Source organism: Pistacia vera, unplaced genomic scaffold (assembly GCF_008641045.1).
Source record: "Pistacia vera cultivar Batoury unplaced genomic scaffold, PisVer_v2 Contig692, whole genome shotgun sequence".
NCBI lineage: Eukaryota > Viridiplantae > Streptophyta > Magnoliopsida > Sapindales > Anacardiaceae > Pistacia > Pistacia vera.
The window spans coordinates 570,404-581,228 of record NW_022196548.1 but is presented as its reverse complement, the minus strand read 5'-3'; the positions used below and the strand labels follow the sequence as shown (position 1 = coordinate 581,228).

Here is a 10,825-nt window from a genome sequence, read left to right as displayed (position 1 = left end):
CTGCAGTAAAAAATTAAAAAAAAAAAAAAAAAAAAAGGCAGCAGTTAAAATGCAGCAGGATAGTTTCAGTTAATCTGAATCCGAAATAGGGGAAATCTCTTGATCAGCTAGTGAAGAATGTGAATCAGAGAAAGATTGTTTCAGTTAAAGTACAGCAGATTAGCAAAATGAATTTTCTGCAGTAGCAACTAAAAATCAGCAGTTAAAATGCAGCAGGATTGTTTCAGTTAACATGTAGCAGATTTTTTGAATTGTAGATTTTTTAGCAGATTGTGAAGAAATGTTGTTATGTATTGCAATAGCATGAGAAGTTAGAAACAGAGTAGTTTGGTTTGAGGGAGCATGTTGACCAAGGTTGATGTAGCTGGAAATGGCATGAGAAGTTGGATTCAAAGTTGTTTGGTTTGAGGGATAGTTTGGTTTGACCAAGGTTGACTTTTTCATTTAAGGACAAAAGTGTAAAAAGGAGAAACGGTGCCGTTTCTCTCTTTACTTTCCTATTTGTTTACTTTCTTCTCTCTCTCGTTCACTCACTCACCTCTTCATATAAAAGTGAGTTAAACTTCTCTGTACCAGTTAGCTAAACAAGCAATAACAGAGCATTCTTCTTCTCAAAATTCTTCATTTCTTTCTAAATTTCACAAAAGTCATGCAAAAAGATACAAATTATTAATGGATGGTATCCATTGGAGACAAATCTGTAAAATAATGGATGATCTGAAAGTGCCTCTAAAGTACATAATTCTGATAACTGGCTTACCAGAATTATGGCCTTGTTATTATCTCTTGTCAACTGTATCTCCAACTTCTCATTTTTCCAAAGCATCAAGCATAATGTCAAGAAAATCTTTAACCTCTTCATCGTCATTAAGATCTCCGTTTATTCTCCTTCCTCGCCATTTCGCGGTTGGATATAATCTTCTCAAGCAACGGATCATATCTCTTATGAATATCCATAAACCTCCTTCTAAATCCCTGCAACTCCACAAACTTAAAGAACCAAATTATATCAGAAATATTAAACTCTCCAAAAATTTCCGTCACTTCCCGAACAAGTCTCCTCGTGTTCTCGGCTTGGCCATCTGTCCCCGAATATTTGATGCTAAACATCATTTGCGATATCACATTTTTCGTCAAATTCAACAACTCTTCTGTAACGTTAACTCTTTCTCCCACACGAGACTTTTCAAACAAAAGCTGGACGAAATCCTGCAACTCCTGGCTTCTAATGGGAAGAAACTTGTCGAGAGTTCTCGCTCCGAGGAGCTCAACCTTGCTGATTTTCTTGATGAATTTCCAGTAAGGTCCGTGGGGAGCAAAAACAAAGGACGAATTGTAAGTAAGGTGATCAATGGCGGCGGTGTGTTTGCGCGCGGAGAAAGTGAGTTCGTTTGTTTTCAGTAGTTCTTTAGCGATTTCGGGAGACGAAGCAATTGACAGAACCGATTCTGAGGTGAATGAGGGGGCCATAGCAGGAGGAAAGCATGTGAAAGGACTGGTGCATGAAGGAGCTTAGAAGATGGAGATGGCCGAAGACAGGCAAGGCGAAAGGGCTTGGAGGGAGCTTGTAGTGTTTGGAAGAGAAGGAGAAAAGGGTTTTGATAATTAGGGTTGAGAGAAGGAAGATGGGAACATAAAGAATTATGATTTGAAGAAGCATGATGGCTAAAATATTAGGGTAAAATATTGCAGTTTGAAGTGAAAGAGAGATGGAAATGTTTTTGATTGATAAGATACAGAAGGGAGTACTCTTGACCCTAGTTAGTAAAAACACGTATTATACGCAAATTGTACGGACAGCCGTATAATTCATGTATAAAATACGCGTATACATATTTTGTAAAATCTGTCGTATAATTCGCGTATAATAAGGTTTTCCGTATAAGAATTTTTGAAAAAAAAAAAACAAAATCTCACACCCACAAAACGACGTCGTTTTGGTGGGTTTTTACAAAAAATTAAAACAAATCTCGTTCAGTCCTTCTTCTTCAGTTCTTCGGCAGTCAGCAGTTCTTCTTCCTCAGCTCAGGCTCAGTGCTGGTGGGAGAATCCAATTGAAGAGCTTATTCAGATGAGGAAGGCTTCTCAGGCTCGGTGCTGGTGGGAGAATCCGATTGAAGACCTTAATTTGCCATAGCTTGAGCGGTTAAAAGCGGCGCTAGAGGAGCTGAAGAAGAATGCGGCAAAGCAAGCTAAGAAGATTATGATCTAGAATTCTGTCCTCCACAGTTTCTTGGAGCGAGTTCATCAAGTGGTGGAGGGATTAATCTTCCATTTGATCTTCAGTCTGCTGGCTTCAATCCGAATATGATGCCTCCTCATGGATATAATCATCCTGGATTCAGACGTATTTTACTGAAATCCTTGATGGTTTAGAATGTTGAAAATGGTATCTGCCAGAACACAGTTTGTTTAGTTTATTCATGCCTCATGGTGTTTGAGTCTTTAATTTTATTTATCATAATGTGTTTATCATTTGGTTTGAAACATGTTTGGTTTCTTTTAATATTTTATTTATTTGCAGTATTGTATGCCATGAGGTTAGTCTCATGGTTATCTTTAAGTATGGTATGAATAAAAGGTATCTTATCTATCTTATAGTTGCTTCATATATATATATATATAAATATATATATATATTATATATATATAATATATATTATATATAATATATATAATATATATGGTAAAAAATTAACAGCTCACTTGCCATATTAATCAGTAAAAAATCGATGCTCTTTTTTTAGTTGTTATTGACTTATTGTTGTTTATGTACTTGTGATTTTTTGTTACAAACTATAATTTGAATCTTTTTTATATTATTTGTGTATTTTATTTGTTTAGAGCTCTTATTCGACTTTGAATTTTGATTTTGTTATGATTTATGTGTTTAATTTGACACTATATTGAATCTTGGTTAAATATTATATTTGAATCTGCAGACTATAATTTAATATCAGTTATAATTGTGTTTTTATGTTATTGGTTAATTGAATACTTTACTTTTAACCGTAGTCTATAAAGTGTTAAACTAAAATTGATATTTTTGTATTTTTCAAAACGTATTATTGACAATACACCATATTAAACCCGTATATACCCGTACCGTATTTTTCCCGTATCCGAATTTTATAGCCATTTTTATAACGTATTTTTCACTATTTACCGTATTATACCTGTATAATTCCCATACCATTTTTTTGTGCCGTACCCTTTTACTAACTAGGCTCTTGACAAAGGATTGCAATAATTTTAGACTATTTATAAGCAAGAGATCTACTGTGTCAATTTAATAATACATAGATACTATGAGTGGTTTGTATTTCTTTTCGATTAAGACTTGATGCATTTCTACTGCATTTACTAGTAGAAATGCATCAAGTCTTCATGAGCATTTAATAATAAAATATTACTTGATTTGAACAAATAATCAAAGATATAAACCTAATTATTGACTTCGTTATAATGGTGGCAACACTCTAATAAGACATAAAACCCTATAATCGTAAATCAAAATAAATATTGATCCTCCTGAGATTCGTTTCAATATTTTAAAAGCAATTACCAAACAATCATTACTTGTAAATATTGGAAAAGTAAATTGCATATTATTATTTTTTTTTTTTTGGCCCGGGGGGGGGGGGGGGGGTGGGGGGGGGGGGGTGGGGGGGGGGGGGGGGGGGGGGGGGGGGGGTTGGTGGCGCGGGGGGGCGGCAGTAATCGATAGTTTATAAATGAATGAAAGAATACAGGATTCCCCTTTAAGAGCCAAGCTCCTTGACAAGCCCAAGGAACCAACCTACACAAAAGCAACAAATGGGAACGAGGAAAACAGCCAGGGAAGCTGCTGCATTTCTTAAGAGCCTAGGTGATTGTTCCCAGTACAACCCCCCAAAAAGTGTGAGATATGTAGCAGCTCCCTATAAGTAACATCCACCGAACAGAGCAAGATAGCTCAGTCTGTACAAAATTCAGCAAATTTCCAGCACTGTCTGGCAGTAAACAGCACCAAAAATAGCAAAAGTAGTCTCTATGTTCCATCCCAAACTGCACATATCACTGCCAAACCTGTAGTTCCACCCATAGCCTTGCTTGAATGAGGCAGCACTAGTGCACGCACACAGAAACGTTAGCAAACCTTTTGTTGTGTTTTTTCCAAACCTATACATCCACTCCCGAAAACACCAGGGCCAGCAACCATTCACTCTGGAGAAGCAAAACAATGGCGTCCAGCTTGGAGGACTATATATCATCAGTGAAAAGGATGCCAGCAGAAGGATAGCCAGCAGACACCCATATACCTGCATAAAAAACAAGACTATCAAAAACAGAGTCTCCTGCCCAAAGTAAAAGTGATTCCATCCTGATCACTCTTGGAAAAGCTGAGTATTGTTCGATAAGGATCATTGAATCCTTTAAGAAGGCAGAAAAAAATTTCTTCGTTCGTGAGGAAATAGATATAGCCTCCTCATCTTATATCACTTAGAAATTCAAAGGACAACCCCATTCTCGACCTCAACACGAGAACTATCCTTGAACTTGAGGGTGTACAACGAAGTTTCAAAGCCTCACATCAATTTCACGACCTTTTCTGACTTCTTCTTAGGCCTTTAAACAAGCGAGCGCTACTCCTTGCCAAATAAAATAATAGATGCCACAGCAGGACTACAGGAGTCTTCAAATAGTCTATGAATCATGGACGCTCTTGCCCTTGAAATGCAAAGCACCCATAGACTACATTATCCCAACCGAAAAAGCAGCCCGAAAGTTTCCTTTGTCTGGGACGCTATCCAACAGCTCTAGTAAGGGGCAGTCGAAGAACATGTGGTGTGTGGACCATAATGACCATTACAAACGAGCATAGTATAACTCTTCAGGATCAAGCTAGAATTGCTCCTATCTTGCATAGGAACTTTTTTTTTTTTATAATCAAGCCAAGAGATAAAGGCTATGCCGAGGAATGCAAGTTCCATTCTAGATTAAAGGCCTCTAGGGCACTTTAGGTCCCCTTATTAAATTGTTTCCTCTCAGGATCATCTTTGATACAAGATTTGGTCATAACGCTAGAGTTTTTGTGTGCTAAGGAATGGGCAATGGTTATGCCGGCTTTATCCCCTCAAGTTGGCTTGAACAATAATTCTGACTCCTTTTTTTGGATAATAGAAGGTAAAAAGGTGAATTCTCATCCCATCAGACCTGGCTTGATTTGTCCGCCTAAGGTGGATAAGTCCCCTAGAGCCCTTTAATCTAGTGGGTGGGTGCCGCCATCATACCACAGGAAAGTTTTTCTGACCATTGCCGAGAGATACACAACGTGCTTCCGAACTTGCTCTCTTAAATTGAGGATATTCCTCCAGCTCCAGCTAGCGTCCCAAGGGTTACTACCATGGCAAAACTACGACCTCATAGCCTTACTGAATGTATCAATCTGACCCATAGAGAGTTCTTTTTTTTTTTTTTTCGTGACAATGTTCCATAAGTGTATAAACCATTAGAAGTGTTCCATCGACTTAAGGACGAACCCCCAAACCACCCTCCGACTTAGAATACAAAGATCACGCCAAGCAACTTTATTTTGCCTTATATATATGTGTGTGTGTGTGTGGTGTAGTTGTTTAGTTCATACTTTAAAGATGAAACTTAATTGCAGCAGTTCACATAATTGGGGTGATGAAGACTACTTGAAACTTCTCCAGAATGTTGTGACTCTCTCCAAACTGTGTCAAAGTAATCATTATAGAATTGATTGTTCCTAAGACTCTTGAAAATAATGTTTCATTTTGACAAACGGTCCCGACCCTTCTTATCCCATAGGATCTAAGCGCTCTCATAGAACTCGGGCGATCGAGACATGCCATGTAGGAAAATTGTGAAAACCCATTCTGAATTAAACATGATAAAACCTACAAAATTTATGTCCTTTGAATTTTGTCAAATAGAAACTATGTATCAGGTTATCGTATATATTTTAATTAGTACATGAGAATAATGTATGCCCAAAACATGAATTCTGCAGGGGAAACAGAATGTCATGTCACACCCAGATGAATGATGTTGGTAGCCCAACCTTGAATGAAACTCCTCCTCAGCAGCACGATCTCCAGTTGACCTGCTGGGGAAGAATAATTTAAAAGAGTGAGCTGAAATCCTCAATGCGTAAATGTTTTTATAAAACATTCAAACATGTAAAGAACACTCTACTAATAAAGTCCATTTCTACAATCTTTTTCTACTTTAACTATTTCTTAAAACTGGAATTAGACTAATCTTTTCTGAAAACAACATTTAAGGCATGCAATGTTTATTCATGTTTTTTTTCCAGAACATCACTATGATCATATTCCAATCTAAATCATTTCTCATGAACTAACATTGATCAATAATAATTGTTTCTCATACTCCGGAACTACTCATGTTGAAAATATAGCTCACAGCTATTACTGGAAACTCTCACCTCTACTAGTGCCTAAGGGTAATCCGTCCAACCCAGGAAGCTAACATTGCCGCATTTGAACCACTAAATCCATCAGCGGGCAAATTCATCACTGCTCAAAGCCTTTGACCGAGCGAAACATACATGCTTAGGCTGACACAATCATATCCTGTTGGTGGAATCACTACCGCTCAAGCCTTCGACCCAGCGAAATCATACATACTCGTCGGTACAATCATATCCTGCTAGGCAGAATCATACACCGCTCAAGCCTTAGACCCAGTGGAGTCTACATCGCTTGGTTGACACAATCATATCCTGCTAGGCAAAATCATATACCACTCAAGCCTTTGACCTAGTGGAATCATACTTGCTCAGCCGGCATAGTCATATCTTGCTAGACAAATCATACACCACTCAAGCCTTTGACCCGCTTGGCCAACAAAATGCACCCCTACTTGGTAGAATCACACATCGATCAGGCTGCGACACTATCGATTTGACACCACAGATCCTGCCTGGCAAAATCACCCATCGACCAGGCCTTCAACCCTCTCGGGCTGACTCACAAATCGTGTTGGCGGAATCACCCATCACCCAGGCCTTTGACCCTCTCGAGCCGACACCAACATCCTGCTGGTGGAATCACCCATCGCTCAGGCCTTCGACCTAATGGAATCTACATCCTACGACTGGCAAATAACCAATCATATCATATGCAGATGTCATCCCCTAAACTTATTCTCAAATCATCTTTCTCGGGAACATATACTTTTCATAATCTCTATACATTTCATCATTTTTTTCTCATTAACTTATGCTTTTCTTCTTTTAAAAGACATGCTTAAATCATAGTACTTATGCAATAAAAAGCGGTAAACATGTATTTCCCAAACCAATGCATATCTTTCCGTATTCAAACCACTTGCCCAATAAAAACAAAGCTCCATTTCCAAACATCAATTCAGCATTATCAAGCATACTGGGCAAACTAAATCATTGAAATATAATTCATAATTCTTTTCAAATCATCACGAAACCTTTTTTTTTTTTTTTTCGGTAGAATCAACCAAACCTTCCAGAAGTAATGATCAATATCATGCTTTAAAATATAACACAATTATAAGGCAAGTGAACCTTATAAAATAAACATTGCCATAAGAATTAAAGTTTTGTTTTCCCCCACTCACACTCTTGATGCTCACCCTTAGCTAACGAAGGATTTGGAGTCCTCTAACAGTGCCCGCTTGTCTCCTGAATACAAAATCCAATAAATTCTTCATACATAGTCACCCTATGAAACACCTCAATATTTAATTCATTGGACATCTCCACACCAAATGATTAACAAAATTTCCTTTCTAATTAAATTGTCTCTTAACAGAATATTGGTCACTCCTGGATTTTTCATAAAAATTCCACTCACCAATTCATCTATATTTTTAATTGGGCATTCTATATCACCTAGGTTGTTCCAATATTTTCTAAAGCCATTCCAGAGTCAAAAACTATTTAAAACATGATTTTATTTCAACTCTTCAAAACTGTCAAATTGTTTCCAGGATTGTGTTTTTTACTTGCAAAATTTGTACTATTTAACGTTTGATCGAAACTTATGAAACTTCCAGATTAGACTAGACATCCAAAGGAATCACCAGAATTAAAAATCGTTCAATTTGGAAAAGTATAGATGCACTAAGTCATTTACTAAAAATGCTGTTCTGCAGAAAAAATGAAATTCCAGAATTTTCAGGCAGACTTCAAAAATCTATTAAAAAAAAAAAAAAAATCCAATACTTCGGATTTTTGAGTGAAATGATTTTTAAACACTCTTAAAGAAGTTTAAACAATGTATCCGATTTAAGCTCCACCAAAACCCAGGGTTTAGATAAATTTTTTTGAAGTCCAATGGTCAGACTTCACGTGTAAACTACTAAACTCCATACCCAAAATCATATCTCTAACAATTGGTTTAAGAACAACAATATGCTCTACCCCACCTAAATAATTGCAATCAATCTTCACAATTCAGTGTTTGATTTTTAATTATATTATGGTCCTACACTTTTAATATAATTATATTATGGTCCACAATTTTATGCTGATGTGGATTAAATAAATGACGAAATAGAGACAACAACAGGAACAAAATAAATAGTAAAACAAATCAACAGTAAACAAAGAAATAATACGCGCGATTTACCCTGGTTCACCCAATATAGGCTACGTCCACTGAGTCAATTTATTGCATATGCCTCACCCTCTGTTTTACAATGAATGAAGCTCCAACACCTAACAAGGAGAAAGTATGTTTATATACTAGATTTAAGAGATTAAACCTAGTTTTACAAGGATTCATATCCTAAGCCCAACCCAAAAGGAATTTTAACTTAAAAGAAATCCTACAGTGGTTATATAATGAAAGCCCAAAACTGCCTACGAGCTTGGGGGCGCTACCCCCGCCACCCATGCCTGCTCACCGAGGAGCGGGCACCCACCCGCTGACCGGTCAGCAAGACCCCCGAGTGCGTCTCCGTTACCCATTAATCGGAAGTAGTCGACAAATCCACATTCTCCCACTTGGCGAATACTTCACACAATGAGGCCTACCTCATCACAACACACCATGTAACTTTGCTAAGCTCACAGCCTTGGTAAGAAAATCTGCAGCATTAACAAGTGTATCAACCTTCTCTAACAACACCAATTTTTCCTCCACCTTTTGCCTGATGAAATGGTTATGTATTTAATATGTTTTGATCACAATGAAGCAGGATCTTGGCTAGTAAATAGCCCCTTGATTGTCACATCCAATCTTCACAGCATCAGCTTGAAACCAAGCTCTAAACTCAATCTCGAAGCCACATGGCTTCCTTGCCAGCATGTGTCAATGCCATGTATTCTGCCTCAGTCGATGACAAAGCCACAGTACTTTGCCTTTTACTCATCCAACAAACAGCAGCACCAATAAAAGAATACATACCCACTTGTGGAACGCCTACTATCGGAGATCACCTCCCCAATCAGCACTCCACAAACCTATCACATCTAGCTCATCCCCAGTCGCCATGCCTCCATAACATAATGATAAATCCGAGATCCCACGAAGATATCTAAGAACCCTCTTTACGCACTCCAATGCTCCTTACCAGGATTTGACATAAGGCGACTCAAAACTCCCACTGCTTGTAATCTTTATTTCCTCATCGCTCACCTCCTCTGTTTGCTCTTTCTTCTCATGCTCCTGTAGGAACCTTTCCAATATCTCGTCATTTTAAAAAAGTAGGTTTCAATAGATGTTGAGGGTATTTAAGTATGAGTCTGTTAATTTCAAATCTATATTCTTTTAACCAAATAATTTTGGTTTCAAGTTATATTAATAGTTGCAAGTTTTATATTATGATTTTCAAGTTTTATTTATACGTTTCAATCCTAAGTTAAATGTTTTCAATCTATTGCTATTATATTGGATCTTATTGGATTTCAATTTCAGAGTCATAGAGTCAATATAAGCACATTTAATAATATTTTACTATTTATTTATTATTATTCTTATTCTAATATTATATATATATAATATTAATTCTTAATTCAATCCTAAGTTAAATGTTTCAAATCTATTGCTATTAGTATTGGATCTTATTGATTTCAAATTTTCAGAGTCATAAGTCAATATAAGCACATTTAATAATATTTACTATTTGATTTATTATTTATTCTAATTCTTAATATATTATATATATACACACACCAACACACCTCAGTTATATATATATACACACACACTCAGTTTCACATAAAATTATAAGTAAACATTTGCTGATAAAATAATGCTTATGTATCAATACATTTATAAATTTTAACCTTCCCATATGAATGTGATGATAGAAATATAGATATATTATATATATACACACCACACTCAGTTATATAATATACACACACACTCAGTTTCACATAAAATTATAAGTAACATTTGCTGATAAAATAATGCTTATTGTATCAATACATTTATTAAATTTTAACCTTCCATATGAATGTGATGATAGAAAATAGATATGATTATAAAAGTTGTTATTTGAATGCCATATTGAAATTACATATATAGCTTTTGAAAATCAATTAACTTGACCACTGGGTTTGTGGTCGATGTCAGATCTTAGTCGTCTAGGTGATTACCTAAGGTCTTGTGTTCGAATCCCTGCGATGACAACCTAACACAATTGGGACTTACTTTCCATTGAGCTTGTAATGTTTTTATGAGTCTCAGAGATTAAACTCTAGTCATTGAAAAAAAAAAAAAATTAGTCAATTAACTCAATCCAATTGAAATACTTTGTTTTTCAAGTTAATCATTTTATGACTTAACAGTAATAATTAACTTTAAACAAT

The 10,825-nt window shown here is 36.3% G+C and overlaps 1 pseudogene; it reads right to left on the bottom strand.

Annotated features, from left to right (window-relative positions):
- Positions 1-580: 580 nt before the first annotated feature.
- Positions 581-1,660, bottom strand: LOC116113904 (annotated as a pseudogene).
- Positions 1,661-10,825: the final 9,165 nt, after the last annotated feature.